Source organism: Centroberyx gerrardi, unplaced genomic scaffold (assembly GCF_048128805.1).
Source record: "Centroberyx gerrardi isolate f3 unplaced genomic scaffold, fCenGer3.hap1.cur.20231027 Scaffold_96, whole genome shotgun sequence".
Lineage (NCBI taxonomy): Eukaryota > Metazoa > Chordata > Actinopteri > Beryciformes > Berycidae > Centroberyx > Centroberyx gerrardi.
The window spans coordinates 48,125-65,000 of record NW_027605232.1 but is presented as its reverse complement, the minus strand read 5'-3'; the positions used below and the strand labels follow the sequence as shown (position 1 = coordinate 65,000).

General features: G+C 41.1%; 1 pseudogene across 1 annotated transcript; it reads right to left on the bottom strand.

Moving 5' to 3' along the window:
- Positions 1-91: 91 nt before the first annotated feature.
- Positions 92-6,907, bottom strand: LOC144538304 (uncharacterized; annotated as a pseudogene). Its single transcript, XR_013504205.1, has 8 exons — positions 6,733-6,907; positions 6,062-6,154; positions 5,705-5,779; positions 5,123-5,370; positions 3,093-3,100; positions 2,423-2,972; positions 1,617-1,934; positions 92-115 (listed from the first exon to the last, which is right to left on the bottom strand). The product of XR_013504205.1 is annotated as an uncharacterized LOC144538304 (transcript).
- Positions 6,908-16,876: the final 9,969 nt, after the last annotated feature.

Sequence of the window (16,876 nt, the reverse complement as noted above, 5' to 3'; positions counted from 1 at the left end):
ATTCAAATAATGGCATAAAAATATTAATAAATATATGAAATGTGAATACATACATTATATGAATAAAAGTACAATAGAAATATGATCTCACCTTAATGGAGGAATTCGGACGTAGCTGCAAAAGAAAAATATTAAAATTAATTAATGGATGATATTCAATTGAAATGTAAAATGTTATGTTGATAAAATAATAAAATATATAATTTATAATCTCAATAAAATAAAACGTTTTTTTTTAAATGTGTAGTGAAAAGTGAATTCAAATATTAAAATTGTAAAATTGAAAACTTTAAAGTATAAAAAATATCAAACCCAACAATTTTTACATGTAATTATATAATATAATATCACAATTTAAAGTCGAGATGAAACGGCATTTCGAGAGTATCTAACTTCCGTATCGTGACGTATTTCCGAGTGAAACAGGAAAGACAGGCGGGACGTAACGTTGGGAGGAATTTGATTTGAACGTTGAAAAGTGGGCGTGTCCTAACAGCCGAAGACACACCGAAGTACCGTGCTGTTGCTAGCTAGCTAACTAATGAATCTTAGCTCTGTGCGCTAAAAGTTGAAGATTGATTGATGGGTGGATGTCATGATATTATTGGTTGAAATTAGTTACGGGCATGCTTACGTAAGCACACGGCATATTTTGTTTTACAGGAAGAAAACATGATTGAATTTTGATATAAGAATACAATGAAATTGATTTTTTGTATTTTTTTTGGCATATATTGTTAAATAGGTGCACAGTATGACTGGGGATGTGATCTAAAAGGGTTAAAAATGCATTTTTCATTTCATCTCGACTTTAATAAACATACACTCCGAATTACATTGAATGTAGGCTATATTATAAAGTCTCTGAAATTCTAAATCATGAAAATAAAATCTAACAAAATATAATTTAAAAAATAAAATCTGACTGCTATAAGACATAAATACTAATTAAAAGAAAATAGAAAAATTCTATCAATTATTTTACATATATTAATTAATAATTAGATTTAAATATTACATTATTAATATTATTACTTATATTACACTATATTATGTTATCAAATTAAAACATTAAATATTACAAATATTAAACACCCTAACAATGGCTAGGGTGTTTAATAAAAAAAATATTAAAAAATCTTTTAAGATATAAAATAATCACATTAAATATATATTAAATTGATAAAAATAAAAAAATCCTAAATTTATAAAATATAATTAGAAAAATGTAAATTATGTAAACTGTTATCATAAAAGTATTGATATAAAAAGTCATCACATACGTATATTATAGATTAAAATTCAAAAATAATTCTATATGAAAAAATCGAATAAAACAATTACAAATTGCATCATAAAATATGAATATAAGTAAATATATTGATGAGAAAAAATGATAATAAATGTGTCTTATAGAATTTAATGCTAAAATTTAATTAAAATATACATTTATATAAATATAAATAAAAGAATAAAAATATTTTAAAAATCAAAATTCTTAATTACTAAATAAAAAATTCTCATAAAATAAAATTTCAAAAAAATTATTACCACTAGAATATAATTTTAAATATTAATTAGTAAAAATTATAAAAAGAAAATATAATATATCCAACCTGTGGTCGTTGTCCAGACCGGGCGGAGCCGTCACGTCTCTCAGAGGAGGGAGGGGCCTCCCACAAGCCCTGCCCCCCCGCAGCAGCATCTCCGTGACAACCGGTGACAACCTCAGCAGGGGGGCGAGGCTTCGGGAGGAGGAGGGGCGGAAAAACGTGGCGTGATTGGACGAGGAGGGGAGGGAGAGTGAGGGGGAGAAATCGGAGAAACACCATTGGCCAAGGGAGGAGAGGGGGAAGGGATGGGATTGCCCGGTGGAGGCAAAGCTGGGGGGGGACTGGAGGAGGTGCAAGGCATGCTGGGAGGAGGGGGAGGAGCTAGAAGGAGGATAAAAGGAGAAGTGATCTGTTTAAAGAAATTTTGCTCCAATTTGTTTTTTTAATTAATTGGAAAAAAAATAGAACAAAAAACACTGGAAACTAGAACTAGAAATTAGAGAAAATTTTGAAAAAAAACAAAGGATATTGAAAAAACAAATAAAATGTTTTAAAACTAATTAGAAAACTAAGAAAAACAATGGAAAAAGACAAAATGGATAGAGAAATAAAAAAAAATTAAGACATTTTTTTGGAAACAATTAGAAAAATTGAACAAAAAAAATTGCAAAATGCAAAAAAGAAGAGAGCAAATAAATAATAATAAAAGAAAATAAATTAATAGAGGAAAATAAAGACTGGAGAAAAATACAGCGGAAAATTTGAAGAACATTTTTTTTTATAATATCCAAGAACTGAACGATACAAATATAATAATAATAATAATAATAGTAATGCAATATAAAATAAATTAAAAAGTATTTAAGTACCTGTGGATCAGCAGCAGATGATTGGCCGTCCCATTCCGTCCGGATACTGCCGCTGATTGGCCGAAAACTGCTGGAAGGAGCAGCGAGCCTCTTGATTGGTCGAAGGAAGACAAACCGCCTCCTTCTTCTTCTTTTCTTTTCCGCTTCCTCTTGCCGCGGAAGTTGCGCAACATCAGACGCTTTGGCTCCGCCCCCTCTTCCTCTTTAGCTCCGCCCCCTTCAAATAAAACCTCCATGCGGCCGACAAATCTCCCACAATCCTCCTCTTCTTCCTCCTCCTCCTCTTCACCTCCTTTTTTCTCGTTTGTCGCTTCTTCTTCCTCCTTTCTCCTCCTCTTCCTCCTCCTCCTAAGCTCTGCCTCCTGTCTCCGCCTCCTCCTGTGTCCTGAATGGTCGGATTTAGAGGAAGGGGCGGGGCTAAACGATTCATCGCAGTCTGATGATGAAGAAAAAGATGAGGTGGAGAAAGAGGAGGATGAGGAGATTGGCAGGAAGGGGGCGGAGCCAGATGACGGTGGTGGGGCGGGGCTTGGAGAGAAAGGGGCGGGGCCTAAAGAGGAGAAAGTTGACAGAAAAACAAAGGAAATAATAATAATGATAACTTTATTTGTATGGCACCTTTCATACACAACAAGTAGCTCAAAGTGCAAAGTGCTATAAAAGAACAAGCAAGATGCACTGCATTGAAAGAATCAAATCAAGTCAAATAGAGATAAAAGAACAACAAATCATACATCAAATCCTCTCTTTGACTCCCGCTTTAGATGCACATTGTGAGTGTACCCATATGTTTTTCTTTCCTTTTATAATTTTCCTTTTATAATTTTCTTTTCCCCTGTCCTTCCTGATTCTACTCTTGATCTGATATTTACGTCAGATCTCACTGCCTCAGGCAGACGAGGATCACAGATTCTGCTCTTGGTCAAAAACCTCCCCGTCCAGATGGATGAGGATCATACAGGGTAAAGTTGAGTTCCTAGATTGAAGCTTACTCATATATATATATATATATAAAAAAGCAGGCAGACCACGAACTCAAGTTCTACCACGAGGAACTTAAATGTAACATATAGGATAGTAATGTGTGGTGCGGTGTGGTGCGGTGTGTGGTGTAATGTGGCGTAGTGTGGCGTAGTGTGGTGTGGTGTGGCGTGGTGTAGGTGTGGTGTGGTATAGGTGTGGTGTGGTATAGGTGTAGTGTGGGTGTGATGTGGTGTAATGTGGCGTAGTGTGGTGTAGTGTAGGTGTAGTGCGGTATAGGTGTGGTGTGGTGTAGTGTGGTGTAGTGTAGGTGTAGTGCGGTATAGGTGTGGTGTGGTGTAGTGTGGTATAGTGTGGTGTAGTGTGGGTGTGGTGTGGTGTAGTGTGGTGTAGTGTGGTATAGTGTAGGTGTAGTGCGGTATAGGTGTGGTGTGGTGTAGTGTGGTGTAATGTGGCGTAGTGTGGCGTAGTGTGGCGTAGTGTGGCGTAGTGTGGTGTAGTGTGGTGTAGTGTGGGTGTGGTGTGGTGTAGTGTGGTGTAGTGTGGTGTAGTGTGGTGTAGTGTGGTGTAGTGTGGTGTAGTGTGGGTGTGATGTGGTGTAATGTGGCGTAGTGTGGCGTGGCGTGGCGTGGCGTAGTGTAGGTGTAGTGTGGTGTAGTGTGGGGTAGTGTGGTGTAGTGTGGTGTAGTGTGGTGTAGTGTGGGTGTAATGTGGTGTAGTGTGGTGTAGTGTGGTGTAGTGTGGTGTAGTGTGGTGTAGTGTGGTGTAATGTGGTGTAGTGTGGGTGTGGTGTGGCGTGGTGTGGCGTAGTGTGGTATAGGTGTAGTGTAGGTGTAGTGTGGGTGTAGTGTGGGTGTAATGTGGCGTAGTGTGGCGTAGTGTGGCGTAGTGTGGGTGTAATGTGGTGTGGTGTGGCGTGGTGTGGCGTAGTGTGGCGTAATGTGGCGTGGTGTGGCGTGGTGTGGCGTGGTGTGGCGTAGTGTGGCGTAGTGTGGCGTAATGTGGCGTAGTGTGGCGTAGTGTGGCGTAGTGTGGCGTAGTGTGGCGTAGTGTGGCGTAGTGTGGGTGTAATGTGGCGTGGTGTGGCGTGGTGTGGCGTAGTGTGGCGTAGTGTAGGTGTAGTGTAGGTGTAGTGCGGTGTAGTGTGGGTGTAATGTGGCGTGGTGTGGCGTGGTGTGGCGTAGTGTGGCGTAATGTAGGTGTAGTGTAGGTGTAGTGCGGTGTGGTGTAGGTGTGGTGTGGTTGTGGTGTGGGTGTGGTGTGGCGTGGTGTGGCGTGGTGTAGCGTGGTATAGGTGTAGTGTAGGTGTAGTGTGGTGTAGTGTGGGTGTAGTGTGGCGTGGTGTGGCGTAGTGTGGTATAGGTGTAGTGTGGTGTAGTGTGGTGTAGTGTGGTGTAGTGTGGGTGTAGTGTGGTATAGGTGTAGTGTGGTGTAGTGTGGTGTAGTGTGGTGTAGGTGTAGTGTGGTGTAGTGTGGTGTAGTGTGGGTGTGGTGTGGCGTGGTGTGGCGTAGTGTGCTATAGGTGTAGTGTGGTGTAGTGTGGGTGTGGTGTGGCGTGGTGTGGCGTAGTGTGGTATAGGTGTAGTGTGGTGTAGTGTGGTGTAGTGTGGTGTAGTGTGGTGTAGTGTGGTGTAGTGTGGGTGTGGTGTGGCGTGGTGTGGTGTAGTGTGGTATAGGTGTAGTGTGGTGTAGTGTGGTGTAGTGTGGGTGTGGTGTGGCGTGGTGTGGTGTAGTGTGGTATAGGTGTAGTGTGGGTGTGGTGTGGTGTAGTGTGGGTGTGGTGTGGTGTAGTGTGGGTGTGGTGTGGTGTAGTGTGGGTGTGGTGTGGTGTAGTGTGGGTGTGGTGTGGTGTAGTGTGGGTGTGGTGTGGCGTGGTGTGGGTGTGGTGTGGTGTAGTGTGGGTGTGGTGTGGTGTAGTGTGGGTGTGGTGTAATGTAGGTGTAGTGCGGTGTAGTGTAGGTGTAGTGTGGTGTAGTGTGGGTGTGGTGTGGTGTAGTGTGGGTGTGGTGTGGCGTGGTGTGGCGTGGTGTAGTGTGGTGTAGTGTGGGTGTGGTGTGGCGTGGTGTGGCGTGGTGTAGTGTGGGTGTGGTGTGGCGTGGTGTGGCGTGGTGTAGCGTGGTATAGGTGTAGTGTAGGTGTAGTGTGGTGTAGTGTGGGTGTAGTGTGGCGTGGTGTGGCGTAGTGTGGTATAGGTGTAGTGTGGTGTAGTGTGGGTGTGGTGTGGCGTGGTGTGACGTAGTGTGGTATAGGTGTAGTGTGGTGTAGTGTGGTGTAGTGTGGGTGTGGTGTGGTGTAGTGTGGGTGTGGTGTGGTGTAGTGTGGGTGTGGTGTGGTGTAGTGTGGGTGTGGTGTGGCGTGGTGTGGGTGTGGTGTGGCGTAGTGTGGGTGTGGTGTGGTGTAGTGTGGGTGTGGTGTAATGTAGGTGTAGTGCGGTGTAGTGTAGGTGTAGTGTGGTGTAGTGTGGGTGTGGTGTGGCGTGGTGTGGCGTGGTGTAGCGTGGTGTAGCGTGGGTGTGGTGTGGCGTGGTGTGGTGTGGGTGTGGGTGTGGGTGTGGTGTGGCGTGGTGTGGTGTGGTGTAGTGTGGTATAGGTGTAGTGTGGTGTAGTGTGGTGTAGTGTGGGTGTGGTGTGGCGTGGTGTGGTGTAGTGTGGTGTAGTGTGGGTGTGGTGTGGTGTAGTGTGGGTGTGGTGTGGTGTAGTGTGGGTGTGGTGTAATGTAGGTGTAGTGCGGTGTAGTGTAGGTGTAGTGTAATGTAGGTGTAGTGCGGTGTAGTGTAGGTGTAGTGTGGTATAGGTGTAGTGTGGTGTAGTGTGGTGTAGTGTGGGTGTGGTGTGGTGTAGTGTGGGTGTGGTGTGGTGTAGTGTGGGTGTGGTGTAATGTAGGTGTAGTGCGGTGTAGTGTAGGTGTAGTGTGGTGTAGTGTGGGTGTGGTGTGGTGTAGTGTGGGTGTGGTGTAATGTAGGTGTAGTGCGGTGTAGTGTAGGTGTAGTGCGGTGTAGTGTGGGTGTGGTGCGGTGTAGTGTGGGTGTGGTGCGGTGTAGTGTGGGTGTGGTGTGGTGTAGTGTGGGTGTGGTGTGGTGTAGTGTGGTGTAGTGTGGGTGTAGTGTGGGTGTAGTGTGGTGTAGTGTGGTGTAGTGTGGTGTAGTGTGGTGTAGTGTGGTGTAATGTGGTGTAGTGTGGTGTAGTGTGGTGTAGTGTGGTGTAGTGTGGGTGTGGTGTGGTGTGGTGTGGTGTGGTGTGGTGTAGTGTGGTATAGGTGTAGTGTGGTGTAGTGTGGGTGTGGTGTGGCGTGGTGTGGTGTAGTGTGGGTGTGGTGTAGTGTGGGTGTGGTGTGGTGTAGTGTGGGTGTGGTGTAATGTAGGTGTAGTGCGGTGTAGTGTAGGTGTAGTGTGGTGTAGTGTGGGTGTGGTGTGGTGTAGTGTGGGTGTGGTGTGGTGTAGTGTGGGTGTGGTGTGGTGTGGTGTGGTGTAGTGTGGGTGTGGTGTGGTGTGGTGTGGTGTGGTGTAGTGTGGGTGTGGTGTGGTGTAGTGTGGGTGTGGTGTGGTGTAGTGTGGGTGTGGTGTGGCGTGGTGTGGTGTGGTGTAGTGTGGGTGTGGTGTGGTGTAGTGTGGGTGTGGTGTGGTGTAGTGTGGGTGTGGTGTGGTGTAGTGTGGGTGTGGTGTGGTGTAGTGTGGGTGTGGTGTGGCGTGGTGTGGTGTGGTGTAGTGTGGGTGTGGTGTGGTGTAGTATGGGTGTGGTGTAGTGTGGGTGTGGTGTGGCGTGGTGTGGTGTGGCGTGGTGTGGTGTGGTGTAGTGTGGTATAGGTGTAGTGTGGTGTAGTGTGGTGTAGTGTGGTGTAGTGTGGGTGTAGTGTGGCGTGGTGTGGTGTAGTGTGGTGTAGTGTGGTATAGGTGTAGTGTGGTGTAGTGTGGTATAGGTGTAGTGTGGCGTGGTGTGGTGTAGTGTGGTGTAGTGTGGTATAGGTGTAGTGTGGTGTAGTGTGGTGTAGTGTGGTATAGGTGTAGTGTGGTGTAGTGTGGTGTAGTGTGGTATAGGTGTAGTGTGGTGTAGTGTGGTGTAGTGTGGCGTGGTGTGGTGTAGTGTGGTGTAGTGTGGTGTAGTGTGGTATAGGTGTAGTGTGGTGTAGTGTGGGTGTAGTGTGGCGTGGTGTGGTGTAGTGTGGTGTAGTGTGGTGTAGTGTGGTGTAGTGTGGTGTAGTGTGGTGTAGTGTGGGTGTAATGTGGTGTAGTGTGGTGTGGTGTAGTGTAGGTGTAGTGCGGTGTAGTGTAGGTGTAGTGCGGTGTAGTGTAGGTGTAGTGTGGTGTGGTGTGGTGTAGTGTAGGTGTAGTGCGGTGTAGTGTAGGTGTAGTGTGGTGTAGTGTGGTGTAGTGTAGGTGTAGTGCGGTGTAGTGTAGGTGTAGTGTGGTGTAGTGTGGTGTAGTGCGGTGTAGTGTAGGTGTAGTGTAGGTGTAGTGTAGGTGTAGTGTGGTGTAGTGTGGTGTAGTGCGGTGTAGTGTAGGTGTAGTGCGGTGTGGTGTAGGTGTAGTGTGGTGTAGTGTAGGTGTAGTGCGGTGTAGTGTAGGTGTAGTGCGGTGTAGTGTAGGTGTAGTGTGGTGTAGTGTGGTGTAGTGCGGTGTAGTGTAGGTGTAGTGTGGTGTAGTGTGGTGTAGTGCGGTGTAGTGTAGGTGTAGTGTAGGTGTAGTGTAGGTGTAGTGCGGTGTAGTGTAGGTGTAGTGTAGGTGTAGTGTAGGTGTAGTGTAGGTGTAGTGTAGGTGTAGTGTAGGTGTAGTGCGGTGTAGTGTAGGTGTAGTGTAGGTGTAGTGTAGGTGTAGTGTAGGTGTAGTGTAGGTGTAGTGTGGTGTAGTGTGGTGTAGTGTGGTGTAGTGTAGGTGTAGTGTAGGTGTAGTGTAGGTGTAGTGTAGGTGTAGTGCGGTGTAGTGTAGGTGTAGTGTAGGTGTAGTGTAGGTGTAGTGTAGGTGTAGTGTGGTGTAGTGTGGTGTAGTGCGGTGTAGTGTAGGTGTAGTGTAGGTGTAGTGTAGGTGTAGTGTAGGTGTAGTGCGGTGTAGTGTAGGTGTAGTGTAGGTGTAGTGTAGGTGTAGTGTAGGTGTAGTGTAGGTGTAGGCGTACCGTTACCAAATAAGGCTTCTCAGTGGCTGCAGAGATAACCTCATCTCCAACATTTATTTAAGGACATGGGTTTATGTATCCTCTATTTTGTGTAGTAGGGATAGGTATCGTTTAGATTTTTTCGGATACCGTGCTAAAACGATACTTTAAAACGGTACCGGTGCCTAAATGGTGCCTGAACCTTTTTTAATTCAATTTTAATTAAAGCGCAAAAAAACAACATAAAAAAAAACGTTTTTTTTATTGCAAAGGCAAAGAAATTGAACAATATATTAATAAATAAATAATAGGCAAAATATGACTCCTCTCCTGACATCATCAACATTTTCAATTTATTGTGACATTCTAGTTATTCAAAGTTTTTTTTGAATGAACTAAACCCATTTGTCCTTAATTACTTTTCATATACTTTTCACGTGTAACATATAAGCAAATAACTGACAGTGTGTATGAACCGGACGTTATCGGTAGTGAAGAGTTTTACGACCCGCCTCTTCTTCGATCTGATCACACAGAGGAATACAGAGGATTTCAAGCGGCGCTCCAAACGATAACGTTGTGAAGGCGCATGTGGCGTTTCTGAGCCCCGGAGGGCGGATATTTCAACCGGCAGCTCGGACACGGCACGGAAATGAGGCACCGAAATCTGCGGTGCAGTTCGGTCCGGTAGGTACCGGTCGTAAAGGAACCGGTGCCACAGTGGTACCGGGTTTCGGTACCCGACCCGACCCTAGGTTTAAGTGGAATTTGTAGTTTTTTAAATGAAATGTGTTGTTTTGAGAGAAATTTGTCGTTTTTCAAGTGAATTTGCAGATTTAAGTGAATTTCTTTGTTGTTAATTTAAATGGAATTTGTAATTTTTTTTAAAGGTTTCAAAAACTTTACAAAAAAACAAAAACTTGCCTCCTCTCTTCCTCCTCTTCCTCCTCCTCTCTCTCCTCCTCTCCAGTGCGTCCAGCCGGTGGCCGAGCGATGCCAGCGAGGCGAGGAGGCGCGGCAGCAGGGAGGCGCAGGAGCAGCCGGAGGTGCAGGGAGGAGGCGCAGAAGAAGGAGTAGAAGTAGGAGGGATAGGAGGAGGAGGAGGAGGCAGTGCAGGAAGGAGAGAAGGAGGCATAGGAGGAAGGAAGGAGGGAGGAAGAAGGGAAGAAGAGGAGGAGCAGGAGGAGGAAGAGGAGTAAAAAGAGGAGGAGCAGGAAAAACCTCCTGGAAAAGGAGTAAACAATGGGAGTCAATTTTCTCTCTCTATGTATTTCTAATGTCTCTCGCCCACTCCATTCATTTCAATACATTTCTCTCTATGTATTCTCTGTCTCTCGCTCGCTCCATTCACTCCAAGACATGTCTCTCTCTATCTGTGTGTTTCTATTGTCTCTCGCCCCCGTACCTCGTCCTCCTCGCTCCGATTGGTCGATCTCTTGCGCTGCTGCCTCGATCCAGTGGTTGTCACGACAACTGGGTGCCCACTTCCTGTCATTGCCACAGTGATTAGAAACACATTTTCCATCTCTGTCGGATGCTGATTGTTCAACAGGAAGCTTGAGGCGGCGCGGCCAGACGGAAGGTGGCGAGTCCTCACCCAAGCCCCGCCCCCCGCCGCCCCTCTCGTCCAATCCGGACAGGGGAGAAAGCATCGCGAACACTGAGAGAGAAAGAATTATTTAATTATTTAAAAAATCTAATAATTAAAAAATAAAGATGTAATAAAATCATGAAAGATCTATATATATGTATAAATATACATATACAGACGGGTGACAAATTAAAGGAAAAACCTGAATAAATGAGTGTAGAAACATAATGAATGCCGATGCTTCCATACAGGTGTACTGCATGATACAATTAAGCAATTAACATCCTATCATGCTCTGTGGCATGTATAAAAATGCTGAGCATGCCCAGTTGACCTAAGTGACTTTGAAAGAGGGTTCATTATTGGGCACGGATGGCAGGAGCTTCAGTCACAGAGACTGCTCAGCTGGCTCAGGTTTCAATAGGAACAGTGAGTAAAGTGACAAAAAGTGATACGATGATGAGTCGTCCTTCACCATATTCTCGACAAGTGGGCGAGTGTGTGTGGCGTACACCAAGAGAGCGCTACAGGCCTGAACGCTTGACCCTACAGTGAGGCTCTGTTATGCTGTGGGGGGCATTTTGCTGGCGTGGTTTGGTACACTTGTCCCCTTAGAGGGGAGGGTCACTGCTAATCAATACAGAGTTGTTCTGAGTGATCACCTTTATCCTATGATGGAACACTTCTACCCTGATGGGAGCGGTCTCTATCCACAGGGCACGAGGGCTCGCTGAATGGTTTGATGAGTGTTAAAATGATGTGAATCATCTGCTGTGGCCTTCGCAGTCACCAGATCTCAACCCAACTGAACACCTATGAGAGATTTTGGACCGACGTGTTAGACAGCTCTCCACCTCCATCATCACAACACCACGAGGGAATATCTGTTGGAAGAATGTGCTCCATCCCTCCAGCAGAGCTCAGAGACTGCCTGAAGCTGTTCTGGAGGCACGTGGCCCAACACCTTACTAAGACACTTTATGTTGGCTTTTCCTTTAATTTGTCACCCGTCTGTATATACACATATATATTTATATATTTCATTTTATTATACAGGACAGATTTAAAAGTAACATTACAGGTGTTAAAAACATGTTACAGTTAGAGTGGCCTGACTCAGTTAAAAAACGCTTTACAGCAGGTTCCTGTTCTGCAGCACATTCATAACAAATCACATTACATTACAAAATAGGAATTACATAAAACACAAAGAGTAGATAAAGGGGAAGATGTAGGGTAGGTGGCCTGAGAAGGGCAGACGTTAGACATGAGACACAGCGAGGGCACAGGATGGGGCTTAATTATGAAGTATGTATGCAAGTATGTGTGTATGTGCACGTGTGAATGTATGTGCACATGTGTACAATGTATGTATGTATGTATATATATTAAAATAAAAAACAATTTCAACTATAATAATAAAATAATAAATAATATAATAAATAACACTAAAAATTGCGTTCAAAAGTAAAAATAATAATAATGATAATAATAAAAATAATAGATGTGTGTATTTGGAAATAAAAAGTAACAAAAGGTTAATAATAATTACTGGTAATACTAATTTAATATTACATGTCAGAAATATTTAATAATACAAGTTAGAATTAATAATTATTTCTAAAAAAATTACTAAAATAAACTAAAATGAAAGGCTGACATGTCATGTGGATGTATTTACATTTTTTTGGAATGAAAAAAAACAACTAAAAAATACTTTCTGTTGCAGGGAATTATGGGAAATATAGGCAAAAATGAGGAAAAATCTGATTAAAAGCCAAAAAAAACACTGTAATTACGCAGAATTTTTGGCAAAATTCCTCCAGAATATTCCCTCTCCCTTCACCCGTCCTCTCGTGTGATTTCCACGCAATTTTCCCGGAAACCCCCCCGGAAAATTCCCTAAAAATACAGCCAGCTAGCATTCTCTCCTATTAAAACCTATGGAAAACTAGCTGTTTTCAAGTAAATCCCGCGTTTTATCGCGAGAAAATGGGACTTGGCGTGTTTACACATAAAGAGAAACTTCGAGAAAAGGGAAAGATGGAAGTTTGACGCGGAATTTACCGGAAATACAGGAAATTAGCGGCGCTAGCGTTAGCGTTAGCCGCTTCACTGTGTGTGTAGCTGCTACATCGGGCAAAAACCGGGCGAATTTACCGTGAATTGTACCTTTTCCTGCCCTCGTAAATCTCGTAGTCTCCGTTAAATCCCGTTACTCCTCATTTTACGATGTTTCCCGTCGGGAATTAGACGAATTTCGCCGGTTTTCCCGAAGAAACCCGTGGCTTCTGCCTGCAGGAGGATTTAAAAGAAGACCGGTGTAAAGTTGACCGGAGGGAGACCAGGAAGACTTCCGGGACAGCTGCTTTCAGAATAAAAGCCCCCCAGATAAAGAATACAGTGGAAATGATAAAATAATGAAATAATGAAATAATAAAAAAATACTGATGGGACTAACACAAAGATTTCCGGGTATGTTTTTTTTCATAATAAAAGCTCGACATATGAACTATATGAAAATGAATACAAATGTATAAAGTAAAATTCATGAATCTCAACAAATGGGCTTCCGGGAGAGGTTTTTCAAAATAAAAGCCCTCAAAAGCAACAATATTGAAATGTAACAAAAAGACTTCCAGGTGATTTGTTTTCAAAATAAAAGCCCTGGAAATGAACAGAACAAAAGACAAAACTCGGGTTATTCAAAACAAAAGCCCTACAAAGCGAAAAAATAATAGAAATGAAAAGAATTATATACAAAATTTATGGGAACAACAACAATAGGACTTCCGGGTGTTCCAAGCATTTCAAAATGAAAGCCCGGGATAGGAAGTAAATGGCAATCAATAGGAATTAAAAAATTAAGAGTACAGGAATGACAATTAGAGTTCTTTTCAAAACAAAAGCCCTATAAAGCAATCATATGGAAATGAAATAAATTAAATAAACATGAAAGGGCTTACCAGGGAGTTTTTCAAAATAAAAGCCCTGGATACGAACTGTATGGAAATAATGTGAGGTTTTTCAAAATAAAAGCACTTGATACAAACATAAAAATGGTGCTCTAAATTAATAAAGAGTTAAATAAAGATAGAATTTAAGTGAAAAATACATCACAATTAATATAAAAAAAACCTGACAAATATACATAGAAATGTAAATATTAAAATAAAAAACTTCAAAAATACATGTAAAAAGTCAAATATAGATTCATTTACAGTCAAATATGTTTTAAATGAAAATAAAAATACAATTAAATATAAATCATAAAAAATATATTTACCAGTTCTTTTCACAACAAAAAACAAGAAATTTCAAATTTTGGCAAGGTAAGGGAAACTTTATTTATATAGTACATTTGATACACAAGGCAAATCCAGCGTGCTTCACATAAAACAGAAAAAATACATAAAAATCCTCCTGAGCCGACCACACACACCACAACTATTTAAAATGACATAAAAAAAAGAAAGAAAGAGAGAAAGAAAGAAATGAAGAAAGAGATAAAATAGGCTAAACAAAAAAAGTATTTTTAAATATTCCTTACTTCCTAGCTTCCTTACTTCCTTTCGGTCTATCTCATTTGCATCCTTCCTTGGTTCCTTTCCTTCCATCCTTCCTAGCTTCCATCATCCCTTCCCCTTCTTTTCTTCCTTGTTTTCTTACTTGCTCCCATTCTTCCTTCCTTTCGTCCTTGCTTCCTTCTATCCTCCCCCAAATCCCTCCTAACTTGCTTCCTTCCATCTTTCCTTCCTAGCTTCCTTACTTGTCTCCTTTTGCATCTTTCATTCCTTATTTGATTCCTTGTTTCCTTCCATCTTTCCTTCCTAGCTTCCTTACTTGTCTCCTTTTGCATCTTTCATTCCTTATTTGATTCCTTGTTTCCTTCCATCCTTTCTTCCTTCCTACCTTCATTCCTTCCTTGACTCCTAGCTTCCATAAATAGCTCCTCTTTTCCTTACATGCCTCCTTCCTTCCTTCCTTCCTCCCTTGCTTCCTTCCTTTCTTCCAAAATTTTTAAAATTTCAAAATGTAATACTTCAAAAATAAACAGTTGCTTTTGCATTCTGGGTAGGGAATCCAACTGGCAGGAAGTGCGGCTTTGTTTTGTTTTTGACTTCCTGGCTCAGGGGCTTGTGGGTAATCGGCAGGAAGCTTCGGTCGCCTTGGTAACGGGAAGAGGAGGAAGCAGATCCATCATCAGGCTGAAAAAAAAGGTGAATTAAAAAAGTTATAACATTTTTAATATTTAATATTACTTTTTTTATTTTTGTTTTTTATTTTTAATAATTTGATTTGATAATTTTTAAATATAACAATTTTAATATATATTTTTAAATAATTATATATTTTTTCTTTTATTTAATATATATTTTTTTTTTCTTGGTTAAAATAAAAAATACATAAATTAACATAATTATTTAAAAATAAATCTGTATGTATGCAAATCATGTATTTCAATTTTAGACAAAAAATCTTTGAATTATTAATAATAATTTACACTGTTATATTATATATTATTATTATATAATTATTATTTGTTAATGTGTATAGAAAATACAATTTTTAACATTTAAGTTTAATTATTTTAAGTTTGTTTCATTTTTTATAATTTCATTTTTTTAATATTTTGTAATTGTATATATAGATATGTATATATATTTTTTTTGATTTTATATTTTTTATTTGTAAAAATAAGAAATACATAATTTAAGATAATTATTAACACTTAAATATGAAAGCTATTAATATAATTATTGCAAATTATGCAGTTGAAGTTTTGCATTTTTTTAATTTGAATAAAATTATTATTTGTTCATGTGTTTATAAGCGGTCAATTGCTGGAATAATTAAATATTCATGATTGACACTTACTGGACTTGTGAAGCCGAGCGGCGATGATGTCGTCGTGTTCTGACTGGCTCTTGCTGGATTCTGATTGGAGGAAAGATGAATTGTGAAATTACTTTCCTTCTTTGCTTCCTTCTTTCCTTCTCTCTTCCCTTGTTTCCTAGCTTCCTTAATTGATTCCTTATTTCCTTCATTCCTTGTTTCCTTCCATCATTTCTTTATTCCTTCCTTCCTTGTTGCCTTCCTAACTCCGTCCCTCCTTCTATCCTTCCTTCTTTCCTTACATCCTTCCCTCCTTCATTCCTTCTTAAATCCCTTCTATCCTTCCTTCCTTCTTTCCAGCCATCTTTGCATCCTTTTTTCTCTCCTTCCTTCCTTCCTTCGTTGTTTCCAAAATTCCTTCCTTTCTTCCTTCCTACCTTTCTTCCTTCTATCCTTCTTTGTTTCCTAGCTTCCTTCATTGGTTCCTTATTTCCTAGACTGTTTCGGTTATTCCTTCTTTGCTTTATTGGGTCCTTGTTTCCTTCCTTCCTTCCTTCCCTCATAATCCTTTCTTTCCTTCCTTCTTTGCTCCCTAATTGCTTCCTAGCTTCCTTCCTTCTTTCCTTGTTTCCTAGCTTGTTTTCCTTTCTATCCTTCCTTCCTTGTTTCCTCACCTCACTTCTTTATAAGGAATCTCCCTCCGCTGCTCATCTGTCCAATCAGATGCTTCGACTGGCTGCTTCCTGTGTACACACACACACACACACATACACACACACACACACACACATACACACACACACACACACACACACATACACACACACACACAAAGAAAACAGAAAAAATTGACACACACACAAATTACTTAGGAAACAAGGAAGGAAAGAAAAAAGGAAGGAAGGACATAGAGAAGGAATGAAGGAAGGAAGGAATGACAGAAGCTAGGAAAGAAGAAAGGAAGGAAGGAAGTAAGGAAAAAGGAAGGAAGGAAGGAAGGAAAGGAGGGAAGCTAGGAAACGTGGAAAAAGGAAGGATGAAAAGAGGAAAGGAAGTGAGGAAGGACACTAGCATGCGACTCACAGGATGTGTTTCCATAAAAGGGCGTCGGGGCTCCGCCTACAGGAAGTGACGTAACAGTTAGCATGTTAGCCGCTAACAGTTCCACAGTTAATGATGAAAAATGATGAAAAATGACGAAAATGTAAAAAAACATAAAAAAAGACTAAAAAAATGACAAAAAGGTTTAATAAAAACACTGAAAATGTCAAAAAAATGTAACGACAAACGACACAAAACTACGGAAAAGTACAAAAAAGCATCAAAAAATGACAAAACAGTTTTTGCATTAGCATCGCTGTTCCATTCCATTGAATTGTTAGCGTTAGCATATTAGCATGTGTGACTTACGATCTGCAGTGCTGGCGGGAGCGGTGAGGCTGGGAGGCGGAGTCAAGAGACCTGTTGTCATGGTGACTGCCAGAAAACAAGACAGAGACAGACAGAAAATCAGAAAATGACAAATTACAAAAAAACCAACAAAAAAAGACCAAATAAATGAAAAAAAAGAAAGTAAATGTCAAAAATGTCACAAAATGTAAAAAAAAATTTAAAAAACGACAAAAAATGTTAAAAAAAATGTTTAAAAAATTAAAAACACTTAAAAAAACCTAATAAAAAACAACAATACGTCAAGAAAGTGACAAAAAGACAGCAAAAAAGAAATAAAAATTTCAAAGAAAGAAAACAAAATGTCAGAGAACGTCAAACAATTGCAAAAAAACATCAGAAAAAGAAAAAAATGTCAAAGAAAGAAATGGCAAAAAAAAATACCAAAAGACTAAAGAACTACAAAAACAACTACAAAATGTGCTCGGTATAGACCTTCCATGTCTGACAACACCCTGCAAGGAACTTTTGGTGATAAGCCACGCCCACCGCCACGCCCCATTTTGCCAAATC